This window comes from Carica papaya, chromosome 9 (genome assembly GCF_054855325.1).
Source record: "Carica papaya isolate Zhongbai chromosome 9, ASM5485532v1, whole genome shotgun sequence".
Taxonomy (NCBI): domain Eukaryota; kingdom Viridiplantae; phylum Streptophyta; class Magnoliopsida; order Brassicales; family Caricaceae; genus Carica; species Carica papaya.
Window position 1 is genome coordinate 23,267,449 of NC_142317.1, and position 23,429 is coordinate 23,290,877.

Consider the following 23,429-nt stretch of genomic DNA (forward strand, 5'->3'; position numbering starts at 1 on the left):
ATACTAAGGGATAATTTCATTCCCATGGCTTGCTGAAGGCTAGACCAAAATTGAGAAGTGAACCTGGTGTCCTTGTAAGACACTACTGTCACTAGCACTCCGTATAATCTGACTACTTTCAAGATATACATTCTTTTCAACTTGTCCAAGGAATCGGTCATCCTAATGGCCAAGAAGTGGGAAGACTTAGTAAGCTGGTCAATAATTACTCAGATGGCATCATGCCCTGAGCGTGCCATAGGTAATCCTGTCATGAAGTCCATGATGATATGTTCCCACTTTCACTCCGGGATTGGTAATGGCTAAAGTAGTCCACCTGGGCATTGATGCTCTGCCTTGACCTATTGACATACCAAACACTTAGAAATAAATTTTGTTATATCTCCTTTCATCCCGTTCTACCAAAATCGGGGTCGCATACTTTGGTACATCTTAGCGCTTCCAGGATGCATGGCAAACTTTGAACTATGGATCCTCTGTCATAATGTCCTTTTTTAACTCACTATCACTTGGAACACACACTTTGTCTTGGAATTTGAGCAACCCATCGACGGATACGCAAAATTTTGAGCTAACTCCCTGTTCTGCATCTTTCTTGAGGGCTACTAGGGTGGAATCGGCTGACTGAGCTTCCATTATTCTCTGAATTAACTCAGGTTGAATAGTTAGGTGGCCCAAACATATGACTCTCTTCAGGTCCTGAAGTCGTACCTGTTGTTCGGCCCTTATCTACGTACATTCTGAAACCATCAAATGGGCTAATGTACCTACACGTTTTCTGCTGAGTGCATCGGCTATCACATTGCCCTTACCCGAATGATACAACATGTGGCAACCATAGTCCTTGAGAAGTTCTATCCATCTTCTCTGATGCATGTTGAGATCCTTTTGAGTGAATATGTGTTTCAAACTCTTGTGATCGGTATAGATCTGAAAGGTCTCTCCATACAAATAATGGCACTAAGTCTTCAAGACGTGTATAATTGCGACAAGCTCTAAGTCATGGGTGGGATAGTTTTTCTCATGACTCTTCAACTGTCTGGACCCATAAGCTATGACTTTCCCATGCTGCATTAAAACACAACCCAAACTTAGGTAGGAGGCATCACTATAAACTGTATATCCACCCGATCCACTCGGTAAAGCCCACATAGGTGCAGTAGTCAGCTACTTCTTTAGTTATGAAAAACTTCATTCACAGTCCTTGTCCCACTCAAACTTGACATTCTTCTTTGTGAGCTGAGTCAGAGGAGCAGTTAGGCTAAAAAACCCTTCCATGAACCTGCAATAACAACCTATCATCCCCAAAAAGCTACGAATCTCCTTAACCGATGTTAATTTTTCCCAACTAAGCACTGTTTCTACCTTTTTGGGGTTCACTAACACTCCATCCTTTGATATGATGTGTCCTAGGAAGGAAGTCTGCTCAAGCCAGAACCCACACTTACTCAACTTTGCATATAGCTTCTTTTCTCTAAGAACCTGCAAAACTTGAGTCAGATGGTGAGCATGTTCCTCTCTATTTTTTGAATAAACCAAGATGTCATCGATGAACACAATAATAAACTGATCTAGAAATTGTCTAAAAACCTTATTCATCAAGTCCATGTAGATGGCTGGAGCGTTGGTTAGTTCAAATGGCATGACCAGGAATTCATAGTGTCCATACCTGGTTAGTCCAAATGACATGACCATTTGTAAATGGCTCTTCATTAGGAGGATTGAATACAACCTTCTTGTTAAAATAATCTACAATGGCATGATACGTCGCTAGCCAGTTCATTCTTAAAATTACATCAAAGTCCCCGTTTCTAATTCTATTAGGTCCACACTCAATTTCCTATATGCAATATCTACGACACAGGCTCTGTATACAACTTCTTCCAATAGTGTCGTACTCCTAACTGTAGACACAAACAACAAAGAATCAAGTTTATCAGGTAATACATTAAATTTTGATGCAAAAATAGATGAAACAAATGAATGCGATGTACCAGTATCAATCAAAACATGAGCAAGATAGTTACAGATTTACCATGTCCGGGTTGGCTTCTGCATCCTGCTGGGTGAGATTGTAAGATCTGCCCTAGATAGGAGGTCTAGCCTGATTCTGATTCCTCACATAATGTTGGGCACTACCACATATGCGACAGGGGTTGTTGAGGTGATAGCAGGGTCAGTCCCCATGATCCCTGCCACAATGAACAAAGCCATCATGCTCAAGTAAGTGAAGCAAAAACTGAGGAGGTTCATGAACTATCTATCTTTTAGAAGTCTGTACTGATCTCTAGCTAAGTTATGTATTATTCTTACTATACTTTTGAATCCAACTAAGAAAGTAAATAAAATGCAAAATGAAAGCTTAAACATCCTCAAGTATAAACCTAAACTTTGAGAAATATTCATCAAGTATAAAATTTATACTTGGTATAAAATTTTCCATATAACTAAGTAAAACAAAATCTATACTACTTTAAATTTTAGGACAAAAAATTTGTATCTCAATGCAATATAACATTCCTAAAAACATCATTATAGTGTGTGCTTAATTGTATTAAATGAACAATAGTCACAAACTTTAATGGGGGCATTTTGGTGCATGAAATGCATGTTCCCATGTTAATGGGTGTTAGTGGCTATTTTCTCATTTTTAATGGTATCATCCTATGTTTACCTTATAAATAGCTATCTCCTCTATTCTATCCTATCTTATCCCTACATTTCTCTATTGCTCTCTCTTTTATCTTTTTCCTTTCACATTAATTTTTTTTTTAAATTTTCTTGAAAGATTCTACTTTTTCTTTTCTAGTTGTGCAAATTAATAAAATCTATGATCTATAGCTAGCTAAGCTTATTGTATCATGCAATTAACATGTCAAAAAGCTACTTTCTATACTGGCCTTATCTAATTGACCTAGTGCACAGTTCAATCCTTATAATATATCCTCAAAGTTCAATTCCTATCTGTATAGAAAGTAAATGTCTAAGGTAAATTCTCCTGTCTTTTTTCACCAAGAGATTTTTACATGAAATTATTAAATATCAACAATTGATCTCAACCATCAACAACAAAATTTAAAATTTTTTCAAACAATGCCTTTTAATTTTTAATTACCTCTGCAGAATAAGTTTGAGTTTCAAAGTAAAAAATTAAAAGTTATGTCTAGATTTTGACCTACTGTAGTTCCCTCAACTGACAGAACTTAATAATCATGAAATATTTTTTTGCCTAAAAACATAATAGGCACGTTGAGATTTAACTCAACTTAATCATGACATCACCACCAACATTAAAAAAGTTAAGAGTTTAAATTTGTTTTCCATGAAAAAGGAATACTTATTACAACCTGCAGAGAATTTATTGGTATTGATTTTTAGAAGCTTTCATCCACCCCATCTACCAATAAAAGAAAACATAATTACTTTATAATATTATTATTGAAAGAGATAAAAATATATAAAATACTAATAGTAAAAATTTAAATATTGAAGTTAAATGTTATAAATTAAATTAAGGATAATAATTACTTTAGTTAAGTTATAGTAATTAAAGAAAAATATAAATCTTGTTTTATTCTTAATTAATTTAAAATCGAATTGAATTAGTTAAAAAAAAACTGTATTTGTTACAATAGCAAAGTATTCGAGAGTAATATTCTCTATTTACTAGAACGACTCGAATTAAAAGATTAAGGAATTAAAAAAATAAATAAGAATCGAATTAAATAAGTTGTAAGAAGCAAGAGTACCTTAATTTAAAGGAGTGTATTTGCACTTGCGAGGGGTGGTGCTTGCTTCCAACTGCATCACCATACATACCCCATTCAGTGAAGAAGAATAACAATAATAATAAATATTTTAAAATAAAAATCTATAATTTTTAATATTTTAAAAAAATTATTTTACTTTTTATTAAAATATAAACTTTACATTTTTAGTGAAACTTAAACTCGTAAATCTTAAATAAAACATAAAAATTTTAACTACTACCACATTGTTGTAATTCATTATAATTGTTAATAGCTATAATTATGAGCCAGCAAAATAGATTTTTAATTAAATAAAACTCATACTTTATAAGTCAGCAAATTTAAATTCAGTTAAAATCTTTATGAAATCCATAAGAGAAAAAGATATAAATGAAAATAAAATTTTGCAAAACGTGTAAAATAAAATATTACCTCAAGAAGGATGTTTATTTTTTCTTTCATAAGTAAGAAGTCATTTTTGATTGCATCCAATACCGCTATGCACCTTTGTTTAAAAAAAGAAAATTTAAAAAATAAAAAAATAACTCAATCAAGAGATATATTAGTATTATCTAAAATAAAAAATAAGTACAAAATTCATTTAGTACATGAATATATAAAGTCTGCTACTTAATTTATGATCTCAATTATGTATGAAAGCCTTCCCTTCCTTACTCTTTTCATCATAGGCCTTGAAGAATTCCTCACATTTCAGTGCCATTTAACAAGTGCCAAGGCTGCAATTAATATCAATTAATTATTTTTTAAAATAAAAAATGTGTAAATCTATTGATTAAGTGATATACATCAATCATAACGCAATACAAATTGTAACGACTCCGAAAATCCAAAAGAAAATATATAATAACTTAAGTGCGGAAGCGAAATAAAAGGTTAAGGTTTACATTCCTTACACAATAACTTAAAAGTACTAAACAGTATTACAGAATTAATTCTTTGAAAAGAACATGAGAAATAAGGAAACAAATAGAAAATAGAAAATATCTAGCATCTATTCGCAATCTTCTTGCCGATCGAGCTCTGGAACCTGGTCCTCTTGATCTGAAATGGTTAAATAAAGGATGAGCTACACTAGCCCAGTAAGGATATCACACTATATCACTGGCAGAGAAACAAAGGTTGGTATAAAATCGAAAACCACTAATGGAGCATTAAATTTAGTAGATTTATTTATCAATCATAAAATCATTTCTCAGTCACTTACCATAGTAGAATTTATAAAAATAACCTATAAAAACAATAATACCATACAGATCATAATTTTATGAACAATCAGCAACATATAACATATTATAAATCTATATCCATTAACAATAAACCAAACCATAATTGTTTCTCTTTTCACCAGCCTACTAGTATCCATGCGGGTTCATAGGGATGTCCCCGCTACACGTAAACCCTTTCCTTTAACAATCTCAATTACAGGGCCATCCTCATACCCCGTCCAATATGAGCGCCAAATCATTAAACTTCAATATCCCTTCTAGTATGAGGGTGAAGCGGGTCATCCCCATACCCTGTCTGTTATGAGTGCTAAATTATTCAGTCTCCATACCCCATCCGGTATGAGACAATGTTCACGGTATGGTTGCCTATGTAGTTGGTCTGTCCAACATCTCTTAGGATATCTAGTAAGGCTGTCGTTACATCTGTTTATTTAATCACACAACATTTCTATTTTTCTTTAGTCTCTATTTTAAAATCAAACATAATCACATAAGCAAATAAACATACATCAAGTAATGCAATCATGTCTCAAATCCCAAATAACACAGTAGTCATGTAAGGTAGCAATTCATGCATTCAAACCATAAAATAAATCAATAAGACACTATCATGCTCTTAGACTGTAAAATACATCAACAAAGATTAACAAAGAATAATTTTTGGTTCGGGCTCCATTAGCAATCAGTAATTAATTATGCATGTTTACTAAAATTGCACAAAATACCACATTATTATTTATTTAGAATTCAACTCTATAATAGGAAATAGGGTGAGGGATCCTTACTCGATTTAATGTCGAATAGCTAAACGGTTTACTGCACCTATGAACAGTCCCTGAGTTCCCTGAATTTTTTCTCTGAGAACTGAAACGCGCTTATAGTACTTACAAATGTTCCAAATAAACCCAAAATTAGTCCCAGCCCACTCGGCCAATTTTAAAAATCCAGCACGGCGGAGGTTCGCCTCGAGTTGGCTATTTTTGGTCGAATTCAATCGATTTTACATCAATCCCGACGAGAAAACACACTTAGGGGCCTCGGTTAGCCAAAAAACACAGAAAACCAAAACTCATTGGCGACGGGGCGCTCTAGTGCGGTGGCTCCTCCGACTCACGTTGCAGTTGGGTGTTTTGTGCTGGTCAACCTATAGAGAAAAGAATGGTGATCATAAAGGTAGAAAAATTACACCAAACGGGAATCTAGAAGGGCATCATCGGAGGCATTTTGTGAAATTCCCTACGGCGGTGCTGTCGGGCTTCGTCGATATGTTTCGGCCAATTTGCTAGTCTTTTCACTCTAATTTGGCCATGGGTGAGTTTAAAATTGAATTTTGTTCAAAAGAGAAAGTTTTTACCTTTTTTGGCAGTCAAAAAGGGTTCCGGTACAGTGGCGGGTGGCAGTGGTCGGCTCCCCGGTGGATGGGTTGTCTTCTCCGACGAGGGGTTATGGCGGCTAGGGTTAGGTTTTGGTGCGAATAGGGGTTATTTATATCCATCCGCTTTTGATCTAAGCCATCCATTGTATTTTATCTAGACCGTTCGATCATGATTAAATTGGGAGTGAATCTGGATCGTTCATCGCAATCCAATCAGGACCGTCCATCACCTCCCTCGATGTGTGGTTCTGCCATATGACCTTTATAAAGAGAATTTTTTAGTTGTAGAGTAATCTGCTCTTTCAATCCACAATACCGACTCGTAGGATAGATCCTCCTGTAGTAAAAGAGGTTCGTGGGCTAAGACATGAGAGGGGTCCATGTTTTACTTGCATAGCATGGACACATAAAATACATTATGGACCTTGGAAAGTTCTAGAGGCAGTGCTAGTCTGTGGGTGGTGGTACCAGTTCTGTCTAAGTCTTCAAATGATCTAATAAATTGGGGGTTTAGTTTCCCCTTTTTGCCGAACCTATTGATTTCCTTGAAAGGAATGACCTTAAGGAACATCCGATCGCCTTTCTCAAATTCAAAATTTCTCATCTGGGTATATGCATAACTCTTCTGCCTGCTCTGAGCTGTCTGAATGTTTTTCTTGATCTTAACTATTTTAAATGTAGTCTCCTCTACTAGATCTAAGCTAAATAGTTTTCTATCGCCCACTTCTTCCCAACAAATCGGCGATCTGCATGGGTGCCCATATAACGCCTTATACAGAACCACGTCAATACTTGCTTGGTAGCTGTTGTAGGTGAACTCTATCAGGAGTAGATGGTCATCCTAATGGCCCTTAGAGTTAAGGACACAAACTCGGAGCATATCCTCAAGTGTACGGATTGTCCTTTCTTACTATCCATCAGTCTGATGGTAGAATGCAGTACTAAGGGACAGCTTCGTTCCCATGGCTTACTGAAAGCTAGTCTAAAACTGAGAAGTGAACCTGGGGTCCCTATTGGACACTACTGTCATTGGCACTCCATGCAATCTGACTATTTCCTAAATATACATTCTTGTTAACTTGTCCAAGGGATCGGTCGTCCTGATGGCAAAGAAGTGGAAAGACTTGGTAAGCTGGTCAACAATTACCCAGATGGCATCATGTCCTAAGCGTGCCTTAGGTAATCTTGTCATGAAGTTCATGGTGATATGTTTCCATTTCCATTCTGGGATCGATAATGGCTGAAGTAGCCCACCTGGGCGTTGATGCTCTACCTTGACCTGCTGACATACCAAACACTTAGAAATAAAGTCAGTTATATCTTTTTTCATCTCGTTCTACCAAAATCGTGATCGCATACTTTAATACATTTTAGTGCTTCCGGGATGCATGGCAAACTTTAAGCTATGGGCCTCTATCATGATGTCCCTCTTTCACTCACTGTCACCTGAACACACACTCTGTCTTGGAATCTGAGCAACCCATCGACAGAGATTCGAAATTTTGAGCTAACTCCCTGTTCTGCATCTCTCTTGAGGGCTACTAAGGTGGAATCAACGAACTGAGCTTCTCTTATTATCTGGATTAACTCAAGCTGAACGGTCAGGTGACCCAAACATGTGACTCTCCTCAAGTCCTGAAGCTGTACCTGTTGTGTGACCCTAATCTGCTGCACTCTGAAATCATTAAATGGGCTAATGTACTTGTACTTTTTTTGCTGAGTGCATCGGCTACCACGTTGCCCTTACCCGGGTGATACAAGATGTCACAATCATAGTCCTTAAGAAGTTCTATCTACCTTCTCTGATGCATGTTGAGATCCTTTTGAATGAATATGTGTTTCGAACTCTTGTGATCAGTATAGATCTAAAAGGTCTCTCCATACAAATAATGGTGCCAAGTCTTCAGAGCGTGTATGATTGCGGCAAGCTCTAAGTCATGGGTGGGATAGTTTTTCTCATGACTCTTCAACTGTCTGGACCCATTGGCTATGACCTTCCCATGTTGCATTAAAACACAAACCAGGCCTAGGTAGGAGGAATCAGTGTAAACTACATATCCCCCCGATCCACTTGGTAAGGCCAACACAGCTGCAGTAGTCAGCCACTTTTTTAGCTCTAAAAAACTTTTTTCATAATTCTCATTCCACTCAAACTTGACATTCTTCTTTGTGAGCCAAGTAAGGGGAGCAACTAGACTAGAAAACCCTTCCACAAACCTGTGGTAATAACCCGCCATCCCAAGAAAGCTACGGATCTCCTTAATTGATGTCAATTTTTTCCAATTGAGCACTGCTTCAAACTTTTCAGGGTTCACTGATACTCCATCCTTTGATATGATGTGTCCTAGGAAGGTAGTCTGCTCAAGCCAAAATCCACACTTACTTAACTTTGCATACAACTTTTTTTCTCTGAGAACCTGTAAAACTTGAGCTAGATGGTGAACATGTTCCTCTCTAGTTTTTGAATGAACCAGGATGTCATCGATGAACACAATAATAAACTGATCTAAGAATTGTCTGAAGACCCTCTTCATGAAGTCCATAAAGATGGTTGGGGCATTGGTTAGTCCAAATGGCATTACTAGGAACTCATAGTGTCCGTACCTGGTTCAAAAGGCTGTCTTAGGGATGTTTTCTATCCTGATTTTCACCTTATGGTAACCTGAACACAGGTCTATTTTGAAGAAGACCTAGGCACCCTGCAACTGATCGAAAAGGTCATCAATCCTGGGAAGGGGATACTTGTTCTAGATTGTGCCTCTATTCAACTCTCTGTAATCAATGCATAATCTCAACGTCCCATCTCCTTTTCTGGTAAAGGTGACTTCAGCACCCCAAGGGGACACACTATGTCGGATAAAACCACTGTCCTGCAATTCAATGATTTGTTTCCTCAGTTCCTCCATCTCAACACGGCTCATGCAGTAAGGAGCAACCGAAACAGGCTGGGTGCCTGGCTAGAGGTCTATGGTGAATTCGACTTCCCTGTCCATTGGCAGTCTGGGTAGTTCATCCGAAAACACATCTGAAAAGTCTCATACTACCGAAATCTCTTGAATACAAATCTCTTTCTTGGGTTTGCCTAGTTAGAGAAAACAGTAGGGTTAAAGTATTCGGTGAATAAAAAAATTTACCATGAAGGAATAAATGCTAAATGATTTTATTAATTTGTAAATGGCTCCCCATTAGGAGGATTGAATACAACCTTCTTGTTAAAATAATCTATGGTAGCATGATACACCGCAGCCAATTCATTCCTAAAATTACATCAAAATCCCCTGTGTCTAATGCTATTAGGTCCACACTCAATTTCCTATCTGCTATATCTAAATACAAGCCCTGTAGACAACTTCTCTCAATAGTGTCATACTCCCAACAGTAGACACAAACAACATATAATCAAGTTTATTTTGTAATACATTAAATTTTGATGCAAAAACAGGTGAAACAAATGAATGCGATGCACCAGTATCAATCAAAATACGAGTAAGTTAGTTACATATAGTGTACATACCCTGTACCAGTCTGGGTTGGCTTCTGCATCCTGTTGGGTTAGATTGTAAGCTCTGCCTTGGATAGGAGGTCTACCCTGATTCTGGTTCCTTGGGCACTCCCTCGCATAATGTTGGGCACTACCATATAGGCAACAGGTGTTGTTGAGGTAGTAGAAGGGTCGGTCCCCATGGTCCCTGCCACAATGCTGACATATCTTACTGCGTCCTGCCACTGGAGCCTGAGAAGGAGCCTGGATCAGACTTTAGAGTCCAATATCCCCAACTATTTGATTGAGAGTGAAAGACAAATTTGAGGAACCAAATTTCTTTTAAGGGGGGAGAGTTGTAACACCCACATATTTTTTTTTAAAGGTATTTTAAAATACCACATGTATCTAATTTTTTCCATTTGTTCTCTGTCTCCTCTCAAGTACCACTTTTCGAACCCGAGAGTTGAATGTCATCATAAATTAGGTGATATACACTAATTGCAGTACAATACAAGTAACTTTCAAATGATGCCACACATGAAAGTACAATTTGACTTGAACTTATGATCTCTTATAAAGGAAGAAATGCATCAACTATTCAACTAATAAAATAATTAATTAAGTATACCCGTATACTAATCAAATATATATATATATATATATATATCCTGCTAATAGATATTTGGTTAATTAAGTTATTAATTATTTATCTATTGGGTGAATATCTATGTACTTTTATCCTTATCTATAAGAGCATGAATTCAAATCAGATTATACATCTCATAACATATCATCTAACGATTAAACTGTACAAATTTTTACTAATAAACCTTGTACTTGAGAATTTTTATTATTAAATACATATTATAAGATTGATAATAACACATATAAATACTTCAAATTAAAGAATTTTGAGCTGTGATGATTAGTTTTAATTATATACCTTGAGGAGGCTCCTTTAATCTTGAAACAAAGTTAAAAAATTTTAGGAAAATTTGCATTAGATACTTTGTCCCTGTAAATTAAGAGAAGAAGACCAAATAATTAAAACCCATTAACTAGTCAAATGTGGTTAATAACTACTCATATCTATATTGAGATATAGATTATGTAGACATACAAAGCTTTAGTCATGTCTGATAAGGTGATTTCACATTCAACTATGAAGGTGGAGAGCAGATCAAATAAATAATTAGGACTGCAACTAGGTACTCCTTTCATTTCATATGCTATTCCAAAAAAGTGATCTACCATACTCTTTAACAAAAATCAAATGCAAATCAATCAACGATATCACTATATATACATGATCGGTAAACATATAAGAAAAAAATAGATAAGATGTTAAGCACTAAACCTCTTGTTCCATCGAGTGGATCACATCGAGGAGCTGCGTGCTTCGATCTATCCTATTTGAAAAGATTGGAGAAGAGAAAAATGGTTTTGCCAAGAGAAAGGAGATTGTTTTTTTCTCGAATTTGCAATACTCATTGCAGTCCCCATCAATCACCTGTCATTATTTATTAAAGCATCAGTTCTGCTCATCAATCGTCAAATACTGTATTTTAAACAGTAAATGACGTCATTTTATTTATTCATTTGCATGAGAATAAATAATTTGTTCAAGTTAAGTTTACTTTGTTATTTCATTGACCTATAAAATTAGTTGTATTTCTTACTAGTACTGTATTAATTTATATAATGTAAGTTAATACAATAACATTCATTACAACATTTACTTTTTAAAAAAAAATTATCATCCATTAACAGTAAAAACCATTTTGCTCAAGCAAGTCAACAAAAAACTAAGGCTCATGAATAAATATATATTTTTCAATATTCCGTACTACATTTCTAGCTAAGTTATATACTATTTGATTAAACTTTTAAATCTAAGAAGAAAAGAAATAAAATGCAGAATGAAAGCTTAAACATCCTCAAGTAACAACCCAAACTTTAAAAAAATATTCATCAAGTATAAAATTTGTACCTGGTACCTTTAAAAATGGTCCTATTATAACTAAAAATTAAACAATAGATGATATAATTTTAGTAGTTGATTCAAAACTTTCACAAAAGTTGAAATGTTGCTAGGTAATATGCAATAAATAGAGGAACTCGTGTGTCCATTTCGTGCCCACCCTATCTATTTCTTTACTTGATAAAAAAAAAATTGGTTAACTTTTGTATCAACAAAAAAGAATACCAAAAAAAATTAAAAATAAAATTGTTCAAATTTGTCTTAAAACCTAACAATAGTCACAAACTTTACTAGGGGCATTTTGGTGCATGAAATGCATGTTCCCATGTTAGTGGGTTTTAGTTGTTATTTTCTCATTTTCAATGGTATCATCCTATGTTTACCTTATAAATAGCTAGCTCATCTACTCTATCCTATCTTATTCCTACATTTCTCTATTGCTCTCTCTTTAATCTTTTTTTTTTCACTTTCACTTTTTCTAAAATTTTCTTGAAAGATTTCTAACTTTTCTTTTTTAATTGTGCAAATTAATAAAATCTATTATCTATAGTTAGTTAAGCTTATTGTATCACTCAATTAACATGTCAAAAAGTTCCTTTCTATACTCACCTTATCCTATTGACCTAGTGTACACCTCAATCCTTATAACGTATCCTCAAACTTCAATTCCTATTTGTATAGAAATAAATGTCTAAGGTAAATTCTCTTATCTTTTGTCACCAAGATATTTTTATATGAAACTATTAAATATCAATGATTCATCTCAACCAACAGCAATTAAAATTAAATTTTTTTGAAATAATACCCTTTAGTTTATAATTACCTCTGCAGAATAAGTTTGAGTTTCAAAGTAAAAAATTAAAAGTTAGGTATAGATTTTGACCTACTGTAGTTCTCTCAACTAAGGGAACTTAATAATCATGAAATATTTTTTTTGTCTAAAAACATAATAAGCACGTTGAGATTTAACTCAACTTAACCACGACATCACCACCAACATAAAAACATTAGAGTTTAAATTTGTTTTCCATGAAAAAGGAATAGTTATTACAACCCGCGGAGAATTTATTGGTATTGATTTTTAGAAGCTTTCATCTACCCCATCTGCCAACAAAAGAAAACATAATTACTTTATAATATTGTTATTGAAAGAGATGAAAATAGATAAAATATTAATAGTGAAAAATTAAATTTTATAAATTTAATTAAGGATAATAATTACTTTAGTTAAGTTATAGTAATTAAAGAAAAATATAAATTTTATTTTATTCTTAATTAATTTAAAATCAAATTGAATTAGTTAAAAAGAAACTGTATTTGTTATAATAGCAAATATTTAAGAGTAATAGTCTCCATTTACTAGAACAACTCGAATTAAAAGATTAAGAAATTAAAAAAAATAAATAAGAATCAAATTAAATAAGTTGTAAGGAGCAAGAGTACCTTAATTTAAAAGAGTGCGTTCGCACTTGTGAGGGATGGTGCTTGCTTCCAACTGCTCACCATACATACCCTATTCAGTGAATAATAATAATAATAATAATAAATATTTTAAAATCAAAATCTACAATTTTTAATATTTTAAAAAAATAGTTTTACTTTTTATTAAAATATAAACTTTACATCTTCAGTGAAACTTAAACTCATAAATCTTAAATAAAACATAAAATTTTAACTACTACCACATTGTTATTATTCATTATAATTATTAATAGCTATAACTATGAGTCGACAAAATAGATTTTCAATTAAATAAAACTCATACTTTATAAGTCAGCAAATTTAAATTTAGTTAAAATCTTTATGAAATCCATAAGAGAAAAAATATATATGAAAATAAAATTTTGCAAAATGTGCAAAATAAAATATTACCTCAAGAAAGATGTTTATTTTTTTCTTCATAAGTAAGAAGTCATCTTTTATTGCATCCAATGCTGCTATGCACCTTTGTTTAAAAAAAAAGAAAATTTAAAAAAAAAAAAAAAACTCAATCAAAAGATATACTAGTATTATCTAAAATAAAAAATAAGTACAAAATTCATTTACTACATGAATATATAAAGACTGCTAATTAATTTATGACGTCAATTATGTATGAAAGCCTTCCCTTCCTTACTATTTTTATCATATGCCTTGATGAATTCCTCACATTTCAGTGCTATTTGACAAGTGACAAGGCTGCAATTAATATCAGCTAATTATCTTTTAAAATAAAAAATGTGTAAATCTATTGATTAAGTGATATACATCAATCATAACGCAATATAAATAATCTCCAAGTAAGAATACACACAAAAGTGCTGTTTGACTTGAGATTAATTAGGTGATATACACTAATTGCATTACAACACAAGTAACTTTCAAATGATGACACACACAAAAGTACAATTTGACTCGAACTTATGATCTCTTGTAAAAGAAGAAATGCATCAACTATTCAACTAATAAAATAATTAATTAAGTATACACGTATACCAAACAAATATATATATATCTTGCTAATAGATATTCGGTTAATTAAATTATTAATTATTTATCTATTGGGTGGATATCTACGTACTTTTATCCTTATCTATAAGAGTATTAATTCAAATCAGATTATACATCTCATGACATATCATTTAATGATTAAACTATATGAATTTTTACTAACAAAACTTGTACTTGAGAATTTTTATTATTAAATACATATTATAAGATCGATAATAACACATATAAATACTCCAAATTAAAGAATTTTGAGCTGTGATGATTAGTATTAATTATATACCTTGAGGAGGCTCCTTTACTCTTGAAACAAAGTTAAAAAAATTTAGAAAAATTTGCATTAGATACTTTGTCCGTGCAAATTAAGAGAAGGAGACCAAATAATTAAAACCTATTAACTAGTCAAAAGCGGTTAATAACTACTCAGATCTACATTGAGATATATATTATGTGCGCATACAAAGCTTTAATCATGTATGATAAGGTGATTTAACATTCAACTACGAAGGTGGAGAGTAGATTAAAGAAATAATTAGGATCACAACCAGGTACTCCTTTTATTCCATATTTTATTCTAAAAAAGTGATCTACCATACTCTTTAATAAAAATCAAATGCAAATCAATCAACGGTATCAATATATATACATGATCAGTAAACATATAAGAAAAAAATAGATAAGATGTTAAGCACTAAACCTCTTGTTCATTAAGTGGATCACATCGAGGAGCTGCGTGCTTCGATCCATCCTATTCGAAAGAATTGGAGAAGAGAAAATGGTTTTTCCGAGAGAAATGAGAGAGTTTTTTTTTTTTGAATCTTCAATGCTCATTGCAGTCCCAATCAATCACCTCTCATTATTTATTAAAGCATCAATTCTGCTCATCAATCGTCAAATACTGTATTTTAAATAGTAATTTACATCATTTTAGTTATTCGTTTGTATGAGATTAAATAATTCATTCAAGTTAAGTTCTACTTTGTTATTTCATTTACCTACAAAATTAGTCGTATTTCTTACTAGTACGGTATTAGTTTATACAATGTAAGTTAATACAATAACATTCATTGCAACATTTACTTTGTCTAAAAAAAAATCATTATCCATTAATAGTAAAAACCATTTTGCTCAAGCAAGTTGAAAAAAAAACTTAGGATCATGAATAAATATATATCTTTCAATAGTCCATACTACATTTCTAGCTAAGTTATATACTATTCGATTAAACTTTTAAATCTAACTAAGAAGAAAAGAAACAAAATACGGAATGGAAGCTTAAACATCGTCAAGTAACAACCCAAACTTTAGAAAAAAATTCATTAAGTATAAAATTTATATCTAGTACCTTTAATAAGGGTCTTATTATAGCTAAAAATTAGACAAAAGAAGATGTAATTTTATTGGTTGATTCAGACTGTCACAAAAGTTGAAATGTTGCTAGGTAATATCCGATAAATAGAGGAACTCATGTGTTCATTTTGTGCCCACCCTATCTATTTCTTTACTTCAAAACGAAAATATGTTTAACTTTTATATCAACAAAAAAGAATACAAAAAAAAATTAAAAATAAAAAAGTTCATCTTTGTCTTAAAATCTAAAGAAAATGTGATCTACTTTTTTATAAGATACCAAAGCTTTTATTTTTTTGTTGGTTGCATTTCATTGTTGTCACTATCAATCGCCACTCATTATTTACTAAAGTGTAAGTTTTCACAATTGGTCATCAAATGCTACATTTTAAACAATGAATATACATTATTTGATTCACTTATTTATTATAATATTAAATAATTCATTCAAATTAGGTTCTATTTTATAATTTGATTGAACTATAAATTTAGTAGTATCTATTTTTAATTTTGAATCAACTTATACAATGGAAGTCAATACAATAGCATCCAATGTAACATTATTATTTTTAAGATAAAATCATTATTAATTAAGAACAAAAACCATCATGTTCATGTAAATGACCAAAACCATCACGCTCAAGTAAGTGAAGCAAAAATTGAGGAGGTTCATGAACAATTATCTATTTTTCAGAAGTCCTTACTCATCTCTAACTAAGCCATGTATTATTCTTATTATACTTTTGAATCCAACTAAGAAAGGAAACAAACTGCAAAATGAAAGCTTAAACATTCTCAAGTAATAACCTAAACTTAGAGAAATATTCATTAAGTATAAAATTTGTACTTGGTACAAAATTTGCCATATAATTAAGTAAAACAAAATCTATACTAGATTAAATGCATAAAACCTATGCAAAAAGGAAAAGGTCACAAATCTTTTTTTTAAAAAAATAAATGAATAAATTTAAGTAAGTTCAAAATATATGAAATTGAGTTTGATAAGTTATGCGAATAGATCTATATATACATATATATATTTATGAACAAATATGATAGACTCAAGAAAGTGCGAAGGGGAAAGGTTAGAAACTTCAAACAAAATACTTGTAATTGGGAATTATATAAATATATAATGTGTGTGTGTCTATTATATATATATATATAACCTTCTCAATTTATCAATATATGTATGTATGTGTGTATAGATAATGTTTGTATATCACAATACTAATTGTGCTGAATATCATAATAATAAATTAACGATTGTATAATCATATAATATATTTTTATAGATATAGATAATTAATGTTGTTGTATGTATGTATCGAGCAACAACTTCGTTGAAGCATTTATTTGGCTACCTTCAATGGAGGACGTTAAGATTGTCATCGAGACAAAACTTAGTGAGTAAACACAACCACCGATCACAAATGAATTTCATACTTATTGGTACCACATATGATTTGTGCCATATAAGATTGCTCATATACCATCATATATATGAATTATATGTTTATATATATATATATACACATGTGAAGGCATCTGATGAAATGAGTAAGGAAGGGTAAACTTTCATATATAATTGACGACGTCATAAATCAAATCAATTAGTAAATAAATTTCATGTTTTTTTTTTATTGTACATATTATTTATATATTTCTTTATTGAGTTTTTTCAAAAAAAATTTAAAATTATTTTAAAAAAGGTGGTATAGGCAGTGAATGCAACCAAACATGAATTCTCAGTAATGAAGGAAAAAATAAAATCCTTCTTGAGGTAATATTTTATTTTATATATTTTATAAAATTTATTTTTATATATATCTTTTTCTCTTATAGATTTCGTAAAAATTTTAATTGAATTTAAATTTACAGACTTATACAGTATAAAATATTCTACATTTTTAATTAATGTTATACTTATAAATTTTAAATAGAATACAAGAGTTTTAACCACTATCATATTATTATAATTCCTTGTAATTATCAATGCCTATAATTATGCAGCAGACAAAACAAATTTTCAATGAAGTAAAACTCATGCTATATAAGTATGCAAATTTAAATTCAGTTAAAATTTTCACAAAGTCCAAAAGAAAAAAAATATCCATGAAAATAAAATTTTATAGTATATATAAAATAAAATATTACCTTAAGAAGGATTTTCATTTTTTCCTTCACTAATGAGAATTCGTGTTTGCATCTAATTCTTCCATGCAATTTTTATTCAGAAAAAGAAATTAAAAAAAAAACTCGGGAAAGAGATATATTAATAATATCTGCAATAAAAAATAAGTATAAAATTTATTTACTACATGAATATATAAAAACTATTAATTGATTTATGACGTCAATTGTAAAAAAAACCTTACCCTTCCTTACTCTTTTTATCAAATGCCTTGACGAATTCCTCACATTTCAATGCCATTTGACAAGCGCGAGGGCTGTAATTAATATTAGCTAATAATTTTTTAAAAAACAAAAATTAGGTACATCGATTAATTAAGTTATATGCATCAATCATAACACAATACAAATAATCTCCTAGTAAGAATACACATAAAAATACAATTTGACTCGAAATTAGTCAAATGATATTCACTAATTATAATACAATACAAATAACTTATAAATGATGATACACATAAAAATGCAATCTGACTCGAACTTATAATCTCTTGTAAAAGAAGAAACACATCAACTATTAATGTGTATATTTAATTAATTAATTAATTATATAGTTAATTAAATTAATAATTATTTATCTTTTGGGTAGATATCTAATTACTTTTATCCTTATCTATAAGAGTATGAGTTCAAATAAGACTATACATCTCATGATATATCATTTGACTATTAAAATGTATGAATTTTTACTGGTAAAAATTATACTTGAGAATTTTTATTGTTAAATATATGTTATAAGATCAATAATAACACACATAAATACTTCAAATTAAAGAGTTTCAAGCAGTGATGATTAGTATTACTTATATACCTTGAGGAGGCTCCTTTGATCTTGATGCAAAGTGCATAAATCTTAGGAAAATCCTCATAAGATAATTTGTCCTTGTGAATTAAGAGAAGAAGAACAAATAACTAAAACCCATCAATTAACCAAATATGGTTAATAACTACTCAAATCTATATCGAGATATATATTATGTACACATACAAAGCTTAATCCATGTCTTATAAGGTGATTTCAGATTCAGCCACAAAGTTGGAAAGCAAATCATAGAAATAATTAGTACCACAACTAGAATCTCTTTTCATTTCATACATTGCTATAAGAAAGTGTCTACCATATCCTTTAACAAAAATCGAATACAAATCAATCAACGACATTGATATATATATACATGATTAGTAACCAAATAAGAGAAAAATAGATTAATTGTTAAGCACTAAACCTCTTTTTCCATCGAGTGGATCATGTAGAGGAGTTGTGTGCTTTGATCCTCTTATTTGAAATGATTATATAAGAGTTGTAACAACCCATACCTCCATAGGGAGTCGAGGTACCATTAGAACTTATATTCCGAGCACAAAAAAATAATAAACTTCTATCTCCAAATAAAAATAAGTACCTCCAAGCATAGTGTTCACATCCCTCACCTGTGAGGGTTAACCATTGCATCTATCTAAAATCAAGAAAACATCTAATTAAAATTTGTGTAATTCATCCTTTCCTACACATGCATCATAGAGAACACTGCCTCTCCTCACCCAGATCGTCTCCAAGAGTTTGTTTGTTCTGTTGTTAATCCTATTCCTACTTCCAAACAACATCACTTTTACCCTCACAGAGAATATTGTCTCTGCTCACCTAGATTTGCCTCCCAGAATTTTATATTTATTTATTTTTTAATCCCTTTCTATTTCGTTTTGCTGTCTATGTTCACCAATACCACCATTTCCCAAACAAACATCAAGAGAATTAAATACAAAAGATAACATAATAATAATTGCAAACAGACATCATATTCAGGCCACTATTTCCCTCTTTTTTTTATATCCTATTCCTCTCCCATTCCCATCCTTTCAATTTTCCTCTTATGTTTCTAGCATATCTCCTCTGTCCTCTCCTCATAGCTGTCCACACAATAATTCCATCATTTCTTCCCATCTTCTATTTATCCTTAGATCTCTCTCTCCATTTTTTTTGTTTTTACTCTTGGTTCTAATCTAATTTCAAGAAAATTTCCCTATTCCCAGATCAACTCATTTCTTCCTAAAAATATCTCAAAGAATTTAGAAGATAAATTCTACTTAAGTGGTGAGAGTCAAATTTCACTTACCTTTGTTCTCAATGACAACATTAATATGATTGATAGATTCCTCCCTTGTTCCGCTCCCAATTCCACCACTAGCTGATTAATCTAATTGAAGAAATCACGCAAAAACTTCCTCTCAGTTTACCCTAACTGTGAATTTTCTTTCTTTCCCTCTTCTCCTGTAGCCCGATGTCCTCTTTTGAAGTGAAGGAGGAACCATTGAAACCGTTGAGGATGGCAACATAATCCCTAAATTAAATAGAGATTACAAAATAGTTTTTTATAATTGAGGCGTAATCAATATTTTTACTTTTAATAATTAAGGGAGAAACTAAAAACATCTTCTTAAATATAATTGTATATTTATATATTTACTTTTTGAAAAGAAGACTTTGATCTCTTTAATTGCTTAAGTAATAATCAAATTTTTAAATTTTAAAGACTAATGAAGAAAAGAAATCACTAAACTTTAACTTCTAATAAGCATTCAATTCTCTAAATTTAGATATTCTTTAAGTCTAGACTTATAATAGTTTTTTTATAGATAACATAATGAAAGTAATATTAAAACTCTAAAATATTTGATTACATAAGTTTGACTCCTAGTAAGTATTGAATTCTTTATATTTAGAAACTTTTTAAGTATAATCTTGTAATAATTCTTTTAAAGATTACGTAAGTTTAAAAGTAGATTATGACACTTCCTTTTTTTTTTCTTGATGCTTTTGGCTTTTCTTTCATTCTTTCTTTAATGCTATGATTTATATTTATGATGCAATATTTAGATAGAAAACAATAAGATAGTTTTTTTTGTATATAAAATTAGCTATATTAATTTCTTCACTACAATATAATTTTGTCATGATCTTATCCTCACATTTGTTATTGTGTTACGATGTGATCAATTTTAGGTGATCTAGAAACATAAGAAGAGTTAGAAAAGAATTGGAAGAAAGAGTAGGAAAAACATAAGGAAATGAAATAGAAAAACAAGAGTTAGACTGGAGGCATCATAGAGGTAAGTTATCTTTTTTTCCCTAATGCGTAACGCACAATTAGGTAGTAATTATAAAATAGATTCGTTATAAGAAATCATATTCTTCCAATGATTCCTAAGTTTCAGATCGCGAACTAACTCAAATCGCATATTTGACTTTCTATGAAATTACCTCTTTAACCTATATAACAAAAAAACATAAAGTGCAATCTAAATTAAATATGTCTAAAAGTTTATAAGTGTACTTACATTAAGCAGTATTAAATCTATGTTGTTCACTTGATTCTATTTTTAATTTTTGTGTAATTACTAGTAATCCTTTACATGTTGAATTAGTTATATATTCATTAATTTTATTTTTGAACCACTTATATTTTTAACTTGAATTCATTGAATGAAATTTTATTTCATAATCCTTCATATATAGGAAAATCAATTAGAATTCAGTTCACCAAAAATATAAATAAGAGAGTTTAAATATTAAAATTGTCATATATTGTTAATTTATAAAATATGGGAGAAATATAGCAATTAAATTTCTTAAGAAAATGATGAAGCTTGTTTAGAAATTAAAGTAAATGGGACAATTAGATATATATACAAATATTTTAACTTCTAATACTATACCATACTATACTATACTATATCTATTTTTATAATATAGTTTCTCAATAAGTAATATAATTTGACCCACAACCTAAAATTTCTATGTAATTTCTTCATTTACAAATTAAATATATATATATATATGAGGTTAATTTCTATTATTGTTGGAAATATATATATATATATACATATTTGTTTTGATATTTTTTGTAGTATAGTTTAAGAGAAGGATTGTGGCTAATGCTACAACCAGATGAAGCAAAAGTTGTTGAATGCTATATGTTTAGTTTCCTTTATGAGCTGATGCTAAGAACTAAAAACTTACAAGTCTGTAGTAATGCAAAAATATGTAATGAATAAAAATATGAGTTTGCAAGAAATATCTTATCATCACTCTCTAATCACTCTCTTAGACAATGCTTTACATACCGGTTGAATTTTTTCAACTGATCTTGAATCAACCGAGTAAATGTGTTAACAAGTTATATTGCCAAGCATTAATTTAGATGGCATGGGGATGATTTATGAGATAGAAAAATACCATAACCAATCCAAAGTGATTTAGAAGATACATAAAATATCATAATCGAATAATATAGTTAAAATAATATAAGAGTATTCTTGATTTACTGTGAACTCTTTAAAGGAATGCCTTTCACTCCTATGGTATTATGTATATGATATAAAGTCTGTAAACAGGAAACAATTTGTTTAATCTCTAATCCAAGAAGATGTTTCGAGTTAATGCTAATCCCAAATCAACATATCATCTTTATATTAAGATCCTATGATAATCAATGCTCAAAAGCTTTAACCTCCAAATAAAATGAAAAATAAACAACTATTATCATCACCTTTATACATTTAAATTGTTTAAATAGGTAAGTTGAGCTACAAATTGAAGTTACCTATCCTTGTGTGAAAGCAGCTTCAGAATCTTATATTACGTAAGTCTTTTAGGAGTTCTTCGGATCGTGCTTTCTCTTGGGGTTAGCACTTATCATGCAACAGAAGGCTTTGATAACCTCAAAATCCTCTTCAGTTATCAGAATTTTGGTAGCATTTGGGTCTGCTAAGTAGTATCCAAAAATTAACCATGTCTGGAATAACCGTGCTTGCTTCCCGATAAACCTTTCTCTTTTCATGTCATAGTATTAAGGCCACTTGTCTCTTGATTTACGTCTTTCAACAACTTCAACAGGTCTTGCAGCGATTTCTAGTCTTTTCATCTTCATGGCTACAATAGTAAGCTGCAAAAGTCCATTTTTAAAATCTTAAACCACACTGCCAACATTCCTTCATTATTGCTTTATTTTATAAAATATCAACAAGGTGCCATATCCTATTAGATTCAGGCATGACAACTCAGGAAACTTATACCTAAATATAACTTCTACAAAGGGTTCTTTTAAGCAATGAACCAAACATTAGTAGCAAAGAGAATATCTAAGCATAACAAACTAGCCTACCATAGCAGAGTTGGCTAAGAACCACCATTATGGTAAGACCAAGGCCTGTATTAGAAGGAAATATAGTGAGAAATATTGAAAATAATAGGCACGTTTAGATTTAACTCAATTTATCACGACATCACCACTAACATAAAAAAAGTTAAGAGTTTAAATTTGTTTTTTATGAAAAAGAAATACTTATTGCAACCTACAAAGAATTTATTGGTATTGATTTTTAGAGGCTTTCATCTATCCCGTCTGCCCAACAAAAGAAAACATAATTACTTTATAATAGTTATTGAAAGAGATGAAAATAGATAAAACACTAATAGTGAAAAATTAAATATTGAAGTTAACTTTTATAAATTAAATAAAGGATAATAATTACTTTCGTTAAGTTACAGTAATTAAAGAAAAAT